Below are 13,462 nucleotides of genomic sequence, written 5' to 3' on the forward strand. Positions count from 1 at the left end.
GAAGGTTCAAATGGCTCTGAGCACTATGGGACTTAACTTCTGACGTCATCAGTCCCCTACAACGTAGAACTGCTTAAACCTAACTAACCTAAGGACATCACACACATCCATGCCCGAGGCAGGATTCGGACCCGCGACCGTAGCGGTCACGCGGTTCCAAACTGAAGCGCCTAGAACCGCTCGGCCAACAGCGTATTCTGAAAGGACCTTGATCGTATCCACAAGGTAAATATGAATTTCTAACGAACTGCGGTGCAAATGATGCATGGACTTGTCAAAACTAAAACGGTCGGTGTCTGTGCTTGGAATGTTACTTTGGAGCCATGGAATCTTCAAAATGGAATCATAAACAAGAGACGCTGCGATAAACAACGATGGGACGCTCACAACGACTCACACGACGCTCAGGACAAACAAAGATGCTCTCGCAGCTCAACGATAGAGGCGGGAACGGGCGGAACCTTCTCTGCCGGCTTGCGAAGCGGGAAACCAGCGGGCCACGAAGACACAGTGCTAATGATACTTGCGCGGAAAATGCCGGCACACTCCAGGGCTGACTCACGTTCCCACCTAGTTCTTTCTTTCTTTCGCTTACGCCATAGTCCCGCAGTGATCGCAGGGTCGGCGTGGTTACAACGGATTTGGCAATGTTAGTTTGAGTGATGGCCGGATGCCCCTCCTGCCGCCACTCCGTACCTCTCAGGACCGAATCACTGTGCCCCAATTGTCTGCGTCTACTCCAAATCGTGAAATAGTGCGGACGTGTTTCAAATGTCTGCGACGCGTCTAACTGAGGCGGGAGGTGGGGACCAGCCCGGTATTCACCTAGCGGGATGTGGAAAACCGCCTAAAAACCACGTCCAGGCCGGCCGGCACACCGGCCCTCGTCGTTAATCCGCCAGGCGGATTCGATCTGGGGCCGGCGCACCTACCCGAGTCCAGGAAGCGGCTACCCTGGTGTGTCTCTCACGTTCCCAACTAGCGCTACTACTTATCCACAGTCCTCGACCATGTCCTCCTATCTCGAGGTCGAACGTAAATGTGCATCTGCGCTGATAGTTGTGAAGTCATAGCCATCGAGGCGAGTCAGTTATATGAATGTATGTAGTGTCTGTTCTTTCGAACATGCCTGAAAGAACAGACAGCATACATTTATACAATACTGACACATTCTCACTTAACATGAGGTATTTGGCTCCTATAAGTTTGAAGCCTTTGGTTTCCCTCAATTCTTCCTACTACATATGGAAAATCGTTTCCACTATAGAGTGCTCAAGGATAAGTAGAACAATACTAAAACTTCTATGGGGATAGAAAGTAATAGTATGTAGTCTGTTGAAGGAGAGAAGGGTTAGAAGTAGGGTAAGAGAGATGAGGGAAACAAGGAGGAAACGATTTCCACTGTGAGTGGCCCATAGCAGTCTCCTTCAACAACGACAGGAAAAGTAAACAAATTCAGTAATGTTATGATGTATACACTAAGGTAACAAAAGTCATAAGATAGCCGTACGCACATATACAGGTGGCGGAATTATCGCGTACACTGTGAGTAAAATGGCAGTGCATTGGCAGAGCTGTCATTTGTAGTCACGTGATTCAAATGTCAGGGCTTCCGACGTGGTTATAGCTGCACGACGGGTATTAAACTTTAAACGTGGAAAGGTAGTTGGAGCGAGACGCATTGGACATTCCATTTCGGAAGTCGTTAGGGAACTCAGTATTCTGAGATCTACAGCGTCAAGTGAGTGTCGAGAATACCAATTTTATCGACGGACGAAGCCGTGACAGGCGCCTGCACGTAACGACCGGGAGTAGCGGCATTCGCTGATTCTTGTCAGTCTAACAGAGAAGCAACACTGCGTGAAATAGCAGCGGAAATCAATGTGAGACGTACGACGAACGTATCCGTTAGGATAGTGCGGCGGACATCATACAACCGAAGCACGTGCCTCTGCTAACAGCATGACATCACCTGCAACGCCTCCCCTGAACTCTCGTGACCATATCGGCTGGATCCTCCACGACTGGATAGCCGTGGCCTGGTCACATGAGTCCCCATTTAAGGCGGTAAGGGTCTGAATCTGGCGCAGACCCCATGATGTCATGGACTCAAGTTGTCAACAACGAACCAATAAAATTGGTGGTGGGTCCATAATGGTATGGGCTGTGTTGACATGGAAGGGACTGCGTCTTGTGGTCCAACTGAAACGACAACTTAAAATATACTACTGGCCATTAAAATTGCTACACCAAGAATAAATGCAGATGATAAACGTGTATTCGTTGGACAAATATATTATACTAGAACTGATACGTGATTGCATTTTCACACAATTTGGGTCCATAGATACTGAGAAATCAGTACTCAGAACAACAACCTCTGGCCGTAATAACGGCCTTGATACTCATGGGCATTGAGTCAAACGGAGCTTGGATGGTATCTACATGTACAGCTCCCCATCCACCTTCAACACGATACCACAGTTCATCAAGAGTAGTGACTGGCGTATTGTGACGAGCCAGTTGCTCGGCCACCGCTGAACAGACATTTTCAGTTGGTGACAGATCTGGAGAATGTGCTAGCCAGGGTAGCAGTCCAACATTTTCTGTATCCAGAAAGGCCCGTACAGGACTCGCAACATGCAGTCGTGCATTATCCTGCTGAAATGTAGGGTTTCGCAGGGATCGAATGAACGGTAGAGCCACGGGTCGTAACACATCTGAAATGTAACGTCCGTTGTTCAAAGTGCCGTCAGTGCGAACATGAGGTGATCGAGACGTGTAACCAATGGCACCCCATACATCACGCCGGGTGATACGCCACTATGGCAATGACGAATAAACGCTTCCAATGTGCGTTCACCGCAATGTCGCCGAACACGGGTGCGACCATAATGATGCTGTAAACAGAACCTGGATTTATCGGAAAAAATGAAGCTTCGCCATTCGTGCAACCAGGTTTGTCGTTGAGTACACCATCGCAGGCGCTCCTGTCTGTTACGCAGCGTCAAGAGTATCCGCAGCCATGGTCTCCGAGCTGACAGTCCATGCTGCTGCAAACGTCATCGAACTATTCGTGCAGATGGTTGTTTTCTTGCGAACATCCCCATCAGTTGACTCAGGGATCGAGTAACTGTACGATCCATTACAGCCATGCGGATAATATCCCTGTCATCTCGACTGCTAGTGATGCGAGGCCGCTGGGATCCAGCACGGCGTTTCGTATTACCCTCCTGAACCCACCGATCCCATATTCTACTAACAGTCTTGGGATCTCGACCAACGCGAGTAGCAATGTCGCGATACGATAAACCGCAATCGCGATAGGCTACAATCCGACCTTTATCAAAGTCGGAAACGTGATGGTACGCATTTCTCCCCCTTACACGAGGCATCACAACAACGTTTCACCAGGCAACGCCGGTCAACTGCTGTTTGAGTATGAGAAATCGGTTAGAAACTTTCCTCGTGTCAGCACGTTGTAGGTGTCGCCACCGGCGCCAAACTTGTGTGAATGCTCTGGAAAGCTAATTATTTGCATATTGCAGCATCTTCTTGATGTCGATTGAACTTCGCGTCTTTAGAACTTCATCTTCATGGTGTAACAAATTTAATGGTCCGTAGTGTAGTTACGTTCAGCTACTTGAAGATCATTTGTAGCCATTCATGTATTTGACCTTTCCAACCAGACCGCACTTATTCGTGATTGCTTTGAAGAATATTCTGGCCGGCTCGCCCGATATGAATCCCATCAAACATCTACTGGACGTAGTCGACAGGTCAGCTCATGCAGCCGGCCTCGGTAGCCGTGTGGTTCTAGGTGCTGCAGTCTGGAACCGCGGGACTGCTACTGTCGCAGGCTCGAATCCTGCCTCGGGCATGGATGTGTGTGATGTCCTTAGGTTAGTTATGTTTAAGTAGTTGTAAGTTCTAGGGGACTGATGACCTCAGATGTTAAGTCCCATATAGCTCAGAGCCATTTGAACCATATCTTTTGCAAGTAGTTCTCCCTAAATGGCTTCCAACGTTTACAAACCATAAGAATCGAGATCATAAGATCCCTGTGCTACCAGTAGATACTGATATTTACATATACCGGTAGTTCTAAGGTTTACTATTTTGCCCAAGCTTACAGATATTTTTAGCCGGTCACTTACATTCATTAAGAGGAATTCCTTTTCCGTTCTTGTGGGAAATTACAGGCACCTACGATGAGAATTGGGTTGGATTGTTTGGGGGAGGAGACCAGACAGTGAGGCAGTGAGGTCATCGGTGTCATCGGATGAGTTAAGGACGGGGAAGGAAGTCAGCCGTGCCCTTTCAAAGGAACCATTCCGGCATTTTCCAGGAGCAATTTAGGGAAATCACGGTAAACCTAAATCAGGATGGCCGCAGACGTGATTTAACCGTCGTCCTCCCGAATTCGAGTCCAATATGCTACACTGCGCGACCTTGCTGGGTCACACCAAAGATGAAAAAGTTTTTTTAATGAAAGTGAATGCTGAACTTTAAACGGTAACAGAAAATAACCAAACGTTATTTTATAATTAAGGTTCAATAGTTAAATCAAACAATTATTGTTTGAACGATTTATATCAGATGAGTAAACAGGCAGTTTGTCATACGGGTACCTGTATTAGACCGTTTAAGAAGATGAGGGATGATAACATAATGACCAAGTAATAACGATATGTTTTCATAGTTGTACTGCAAAACAACTTCCGCTTTAGAACAGTTAAATGTGAATTCCTAATTTGCTAGTTTATTGTCTAAGTCATTTTATAATGACAGAATAACAGATATGTTAGTAATTACCTTACAAAAGGAAAAAATAATAATTTAGTTGATGTGTTCTATTGGCGGGAAAATATAGGGTCATCGATGCTCGATGTTACGTTTGTCTGTTATCAGTGTCATGGTCTTTACACCCGACATCGTAATCGTTCTGTATGGAAATTTACTTGTATGTCAGTATTGTTTGAATCCGCTTTGGCATCGTGGCACTGTTGCTGTGACATAGCTCGACATGTGTGCACTGACGGTGGATTGTGTACAACAGCCAACTGTTAATCACGCACTTGTCTCAACACTCAAGGCACAGCTCTAAAGCACCGTTGTTTGTTTCATCCACAGTAGCGTTCTGTGACAGACGAACTTCACGTTCTTTACTGGCTCTCGTTACTTGCACACATATACAGGGTGAGTCACCTAACGTTACCGCTGGATAAATTTCGTAAATCACATCAAATACTGACGAATCGATTCCACAGACCGAACGTGACGAGAGGGGCTAGTGTAAATGGTTAATACAAACCATAAAAAAATGCACGGTAGTATGTTTTTTAACACAAACCTAGGTTTTTTTAAATGGAACCCCGTTAGTTTTTTAGCACATCTGAACATATAAACAAATACGTAATCAGTGCCGTTTGTTGCATTGTAAAATGGTAATTACATCCGGAGATTTTGTAACCTAAAGTTGACGCTTGAGTACCACTCCTCCGCTGTTCGATCGTGTGTATCGGAGAGCACCGAATTACGTAGGGATCCAAAGGGAACGGTGATGGACCTTAGGTACAGAAGAGACTGGAACAGCACATTACGTCCACATGCTAACATCTTTTTATTGGTCTTTTTCACTGACGCACATGTACATTACCATGAGGGGTGAGGTACACGTACACACGTGGTTTCCGTTTTCAATCACGAGGTGGAATAGACTGTGTCCCACTGAAAACGCGTCGACGTATGTGGTATCAGCATGATGGTGCACCTGCAAATTCCGTAATTACCACTAGGCTGACCCTTGACAGGATGTTCGACGGGCGTTTCATAGGACATGGAGGACACATAAATTGGCCAGTCCGTTCTCCTGATCTTACACCTCTGGACATCTTTCTGTGGGGTACGTTAAAGGAGAATGTGTACCGCGATGTGCCTACAACCCCAGAGGATATGAAACAACGTATTGTGGCAGCCTGCGACGACATTACACCAGATGTACTGCGGCGTGTACGACATTAATTACGCCAGAGATTACAATTGTGTGCAGCAAATGATGGCCACCACATTGAACATCTATTGGCCTGGCATGTCGGGACACACTCTATTCCACTCCGTAATTGAAAACGGAAACCACGTGTGTGCGTGTACCTCAACCCTCATGGTAATGTACATGTGTGTCAGTGAAAAAGACCAATAAAAAGGTGTTAGCATGTGGACGTAATGTGCTGTTCCAGTCTCTTCTGTACCTAAGGTCCATCACCGTTCTCTTTGGATCCCTACGTAATTCGGTGCTCTCCGATACACACGATCGAACAGCGGAGGACTGGTACTCAAGCGTCAACTTTAGGTTACAATATCTCCGGATGTAATTAACATTTTACAATGCAACAAACGGCACTGATTACGTATTTGTTTATATGTTCAGATGTGCTAACAGAACTGACGGGGTTCCATTTAAAAAAAACCTAGGTTTGTGCTAAAAAAAAAAATTTCCGTGCATTTTTTTATGGTTTGTATTAACCAATTACACTAGCCCCTCTCGTCACGTTCGGTCTGTGGAATCGATTTGTCAGTATTTGATGTGGTTTACGAAATACATCCAGCGGTAATGTTAGGTGACTCACCCTGTATACTAGTTCCATTACTGAGGATGCTTTACGGCGTTACAATGTCTTCATATAATTGGGAAACGACGCTTTTATGCGATTATTTTTCTGCAATACGTATAAATAACCTCTTTGATACTTCAATAAAAACAGTACAAATGATTCTGTGCATATGTCACATATTGACTTAACGATGCCTAGCTTGATTCCGCAGACTTGAGACCTCTTTACTATGTCATTACTTCAACTATTTTATGATAAAAGAGCTTCCAGCCACGTCAAGTGGTTTAAGATCGGCCGAGCACTCTTTGGCCACTGTGTAGTGGTGATTGCCGTCTTGTTGCTGCTGTCGTCAGTGTACAGCTGCGCTAACTCTGTGACGTCATTGATGCTCACCCTAGCGCCATATATGATACTTTTTTCGTTGTGCGCTCGCTGCACCCCCGTCAACGTTCCGGTTGCCGGTTTCCTGGCAGTACTTATCTGCAGGCTGCTGTTTTTATTGAGGGTGTTGTCACAAATTTTTATCTGGATCGCTACTTTATGACACTACCCCGGAAATCATTAGTCAGCGTCATAACACATGTCTCGTCTACTGAAATACGATGTCTGTCTTCTAGAGTATGCTCTTCTATCGCTGATTTCTCATGGTACCGAAGGTGAAAATATCCCTCGTGTTCTACACAGTGCTGTTCAATAGCACTCCCAGTCTGTTCGACATAAAACTGCCCACTACGTGCTATCGTGTATTTCAAGTTGACCGAATGGATTGAGGGAAAACTAATAAAAATATCTTTCTAAAATTTGGCTGAATTACTCTTCGGGCATATCCACAAAGGGTAACAGGCTATTTTCGATTTTGGTATTTTCGTTAGTTTCCCAAAAAGTGCCTGCCGGAGTGGCCGAGCGGTTCTAGGCGCTACAGTCTGGAACCGCGCGATCGCTGCGGTCGCAGGTTCGAATCCTGCCTCAGACATAGATGTGTGTGATGTCCTTAGGTTGGTTAGGCTTAAGTAGTTCTAAGTTCTAGGGGACTGATGACCTCAGAAGTTGTCCCATAGTGCTCAGAGGCATTTTAACCATTTTTCCAAAAAGTGTGTCCATAACCGCGCATCAAAACTACATCTATGTTTCAAACGCCTACCATTTTATTATTTTCTCAGATTAAAGATAAGTGCTGTTACCTCATGCGCAATATTCTACAGACTGAATTTGTTTCATTTCAATTAAGATTTTCAGACTGCAGGAATTGAGACATAGGTACACCTCATTTTGGACAAACGAGAGGCTTAATGATGACTAAATTACTTGAAGTTATTCGAAAATGCTGTCTAAGAATCAATAAATAATGCTTAAAATATTGACGTTGGTTGTTCCATTACTTTTTCAAAAAAAGTCGTAGGAATAGTTCATTATAGGCTGACTAAGGAGAAAAATCCCCTAAAAGGATTTGCTGTTTAAGACATAAGCTTTCCTCTCACATTTGGTAGTATAAAAAGCGAAGCGAGAGCTGTATCAGCTGGTTCAGTGTATGTGCAAGAACACGTTTCCTACTAACAGGTCTAATGCGAAATTCACTTAGTGAAAAATTAGCACCACAACTTAACTTAATGTATACTTACTTCAACAATTCGGTCCTTGTAAATCGCTAATATTGAACACCTACATGGACTGTACATATTATGTCAGTATATGTATCCATTGGAACGAGTGCGTATTTGAGAAACTAGACCCCATTCGGAACAACATTTGCAGTCCAGAGATGCCAATGTGGTTTATTTTGAAACACGGTACTGAGTTCGAGGCTATGATGTGGCTCAGGAAGCAGACTTGAATTTTTTGAGAGCGGGAAATAGAATCCTTTTCCGGCAATCCTTATTTATATTTTTCTCCACTAGATTAAAAGGGAACGCGAGAATGGTTCCTCCGAACTGGCTACGACGAATTACGTCCTTTAACTTCCATTTAAGCTTATTGTCCAAATGACATCGTGGTCTACACTATGTTGAACTATAACCTGCCTTCTGTACTCTTATTCAACAGAAGCGACACTCATAGACCAGTCACAGGCAAAATTGAGATGTCTCATACTTTAATTAAACCGCAAAAGAGAAACACGATTACGGTTTCCTTGAAAGAAATCTGCCTGACTTCCTTCTCCTCTTTCGATATCTGCCTACCTTGTTTCCCGACCCAAATGAAAAGTTATCGACGAGACATGAAATCCTAATATCCTTGCAGAGACCCACTTCCTTTTGCTTTATGACGGAAGCAAAACTAATTCATAGGATATATCGACTTAGAAAGAGCGTTCGAAAATGTAAAATTGTGAAACACGTTTGAAATACTCAGAAAAATAGGTGATCTATAGGTAGGGACCGGTAACATGCGAACGAAGTGCATTAATTGAAAAGGGTTTAAGACATGGATACACATATACTCAACTAGCGTCCACACTCTGCATCGAAGCAGCAATGACACAGATAAAATTTAAAATTAAGACCTAAGGATACAAATGATGAAGTTCGCTGTTGAAACAGTTTTGAAGTAGCAAAAATGGGTCAAGCGATGTACTAAGTATAATAATTAGTGACCACGAAGTATGTGAAATTAAGGAATTATACTACCTTTCCGGCAAAAAATCAATTGGCGGCCTAAGCAAGGTGCAGACTAGTACAGAGAACTAGAACATTCTTGGCCACAAAAAGGCTTTCAGTATCAGTAATCAACTTTGGGCTGAAGAAGAAATATCTGACGATGTACATCTGTAGAACAGCGATGCATGGGAGTAAATGAGGGACGTAGGGAAGATTAGGAGAGCACGGAATCGATGGTTTGACGTGTGGTGCGTACTACAGAAGGTAGACTGATAAGAAATGAAGAGGATCTTCATTAACTTAGCAAGGGAAGGAAAACGTAATAAAAAAAAGTCAAGAACGACTAACAGGATGACACCGCACGTATTACGTTTCACGCAACTAGATGGAGCAGCATAAGCTAAGAACAGTAACACATTCAACAAATAATTGACAACATTGGATGCAAGTATTGTTGGAAGATGAAGAGGTTGGCGCAGGATTGGACTTCGTGCCGACTGAATCAAATCAGCCTGAAGACTGATGATCCGAAAAGAGAAAAAAAATCTTTATTTTACTCCCGGCTCTAATTTAACTATTGCACTGCCTCTAATAAACGTTTATATAGACCAAACGTTCAACTATAAAGTCAATAAAAATTTCTCAGTGATCTTGTAGAAAAAAATAAACAGCCAAGGAGTTGCGAAAAGAAAGACTAACGAAAACCCCTTTACCATGGTTCCAAAATTTTTAAAGAACGTCTTCTTCAGAAGGAAATATTGGCAACTGGATTAAAAGTTATGACAGAGTTATGTTAAAATATACTCACAGTACGTCCTTGTCAGTATTTTCTTCTGAAGAAGATGTTTTTATAAACGCTGGACCATGGTAAAGATGTTTTAATAAACATTCCATTTTGCAAGTGATTGGCTGTTTACTGTCTCTACAAGGTTACATCCTACGGTTGCTGCTCCAGCCACGTACAAAATTTTAAAATTTCTCAGTGAATTACACTGGTGAACAATCCTAATGAATTCAAAAATGGCTCAGAGTACTATGGGACCTAATATCTTAGGTCATCAGTCCCCTAGAACTTAGAACTACTTAAACCAAACTAACCTAAGGACATCACACACATCCGTGCCCAAGGCAGGATTCGAACCTGCGACCGTAGTAGCAGCGCGATTCCGGGCTGAAGCGCTTAGAACCGTTCGGCCACAACGTCCGGCCTTTATGAATTCAGTCGAGTAAAATGTTGATCATCTGGAGCCAGAAGGTGACAAGTATGACACTTGTCAAAACGTCGCTCCGAAACGAGCACGTTACTCGGATGTGTCCCGAGAATAATTCATCAGTTCAATTCTAACGCTTCTTCCTTTCATCGTTCGGTCAATCCTTCCTTCATTTCCCTATTTCTTCTGTAGTGTGAATTAGTGATCTGCTGTGGAGCGGGTGTACAAGTACCTTTACTGCCACTGGCCTAGTGTGCTTTTAGCGAGTAGTTGTACACCACGTTGCAACTACTAAAATGACGGGTTTGTGAACTTAGTCCGACACAAAACGGCTGTAAACATGTTTTTGGTTACGTAAGCTTCCGTTTTTGTTCCCAGAGCATGAAATTCTGCTACACGTGGCTACCATTTTGCAGCATACTCAACACCACGCACGTTACCTCTAATGGTTCAAATGGCCCTGAGCACTATGGGACTTAACTTCTGTGGTCATCAGTCCCCTAGAACTTAGAACTACTTAAACCTAACTAACCTAAAGTCATCACACACATCCATGCCCGAGGCAGGATTCGAACCTGCAACCGTAGCAGTCCCGTGGTTCCGGACTGCGCGCCTAGAACCACTAGACCACCGCGGCCGGCTTACCTCTAATGCTACAGCTCTGAAGGGGATACAATATATTTCCCGAATTCCATTTTAAACGCATTACCCGCGAGTTTCAGGAACTCGTTGTTGTGGAATTGTAGCCTCGCTGGTCGTTGTTAAGAAAATGCAATTTAATTTATTACATTCTCTTTTCTCGTATTAATGAATTTACTTTTGTAGAAGTTTCTGGAATTTTTTGTTAGTATATTTGAGGGTCTTTCTGAATAACGCATCTTTCTCAACAAAATTCTCCAGAGTTTATGACCACGTTATAATAAAACTACTGATCTGTTGGCTAATATTCCAGGTATCCTTCACGGTGAAATGGACTGTGACCACAACAGACTACGACATATACGTCACGTCTAGCCGTTCTCTGCAGTTACGGATATATCCGTTTCCGCTTGTCTCTCTCTCTGGTTCAAATGGCTCTGAGCACTATGGGACTTAACTGCTGAGGTCATCAGTCCCCTAGAACTTAGAACTACTTAAACCTAACTAACCTAAGGACATCATACACATCTATGCCCAAGGCAGGATTCGAGCCTGTGACCTCTCTCTCTCTATGTCTCTCTCTCTCTCTCTCTCTCTCTCTCTCTCTCTCTCTCTCTCTCTGTGTGTGTGTGTGTGTGTGTGTGTGTGTGTGTGTGTGTGGCTGCACATGAATTATTCGTCCATTGTTTCTAAATCCGTGCGTTTTTGTGTGATCATTGAGTTCTTACAGCCTAAGTGTTGTCATACTGCATTTTAGCATACTTATTCCACTCAGAATCAAGTTTAGTATACTGACTATCATCTACGGTTTTACATCCTGCATTTTCTTTCAACCTAGTATTTTGTCTACCGTTTTTGCTACAGCTAAAAATTTAACAAACGTTTTGGATAAAATGGACTAAAATTAATATAAATATGATAAGCTATTTGCATAAATTCACACGATATCTATACCTGAGATATATTGTTAATAACATAATTAAATTAGTTAAGTGTTCCTAAGCGCATGATTTGTACACGACCTTTGTTACATTTCAATTCTGTAAACTATTGTTTGGCTAGTCACTCTGTCCCGCACTCCCCCCTTCCTCCCTCCGTCCGATCATCAGTGATACATGAATTTGTACGACGCAGAATAAAAGCTAAAACTCCGTCCGAACAGGCCTTGGAGGGCCCAACGACACCGACCGACCGCCGTGTCATCATCAGCCCAACGGCGTTACTGGATGCGTATACGGAGGGGCATGTGATCAGCACACGACTCTTCCCGTCGTACATCGCTTTACGAGACAGGAGCCACTGCTTCTCAATAAAGTAGCTCCTCAGATTGCCTCACAAGGGTTGAGTACATCCCGCTTGCCAACAGTGCTCGGCAAAGAGGATGGTCACCCATCCAAGTGCTAGCCTAGCCCGACAGCGCTTAATTTCGGTGATCTGACGGGAACCGGTATTATCACTGCGGCAAGGCCATCGGCACGACGCAGAAGAGAATTATTAGTAATCTGCTGAAAAGTATCCGGATAGTCCTAAGTAATGTGGAACTGACCACTATATTTAAGAGGCGGATCCTGTAGTATAAAAGGAGGCGGTGTTCTCAGCAGAGAGATCGGTTAGCAGAGCTCAGTGGTTTTGAACGTGGACTTATCGTCGGTTGTCACCCGTCGGTGTCATACTTCGAAACAATGTGCGCTATTTAACAATTTAAGCACTTTAATTAGGAACTGTGATGTAGCGGTTTCTGAAACCTGCTTATCCACTAAGCTGATATTTCAATTAATGTGAGGCACCGGCAAGTATCAAATTACCCATGTTACAAGAGTTTGCATCTGCTACGAGCCTCCGTACGTTGGAGAACCCTGAACCTGGGTGTAAGAAAATCTGTCAAGTTATATATGAATGGTATTGTACCTACCGTCCAATGGAAAGACGGCGGTGTTCAAATCTACAATGAATAGTACGAATTTTTGCTCATTTAAAAATCTAAGCATTGGCCGTGGTATACATTATGTATCGTAAGTCGACAACACCGGAAAACTTACGGGAGAATACCCTAAAGTTACCCGAGCTAGTCATTATAACCCGATCAATTAGAATAGAACTCTATTAGCTACAATGGAAAAGTAATTATGGATGCCGTATTTATTTATTTTTATAAGACTACTATTACAGTAGATTATTCCCTCAACAGTATATTCACTTCTCCTGCACTATTTTTATAAGTGCTGACTAGAGGGAAGACGGCTTTCATGTTGGTGGACAATTGTTATTTAACTTGTTATAGATTCGCAGTTCTTGTGTTTCTTTGTGTCATCGTTTCTTTGCCCGTTACGGTGAACTAACAGGACCCAGCACCGCTGCTAACCCACAGTGTAAGGTATTAACAAAGTAAAACAAAATTTTACCT

At 43.4% G+C, this 13,462-nt stretch overlaps 1 pseudogene; it reads right to left on the reverse strand.

Annotated features, from left to right (window-relative positions):
* Positions 1 to 12,415: 12,415 nt before the first annotated feature.
* On the reverse strand, positions 12,416 to 12,533 carry LOC124607692 (annotated as a pseudogene).
* Between the last annotated feature and the right edge of the window lie 929 nt (positions 12,534 to 13,462).

The sequence above is a fragment of the Schistocerca americana genome, chromosome 3, assembly GCF_021461395.2.
Source record: "Schistocerca americana isolate TAMUIC-IGC-003095 chromosome 3, iqSchAmer2.1, whole genome shotgun sequence".
In the NCBI taxonomy this organism is placed as follows: domain Eukaryota; kingdom Metazoa; phylum Arthropoda; class Insecta; order Orthoptera; family Acrididae; genus Schistocerca; species Schistocerca americana.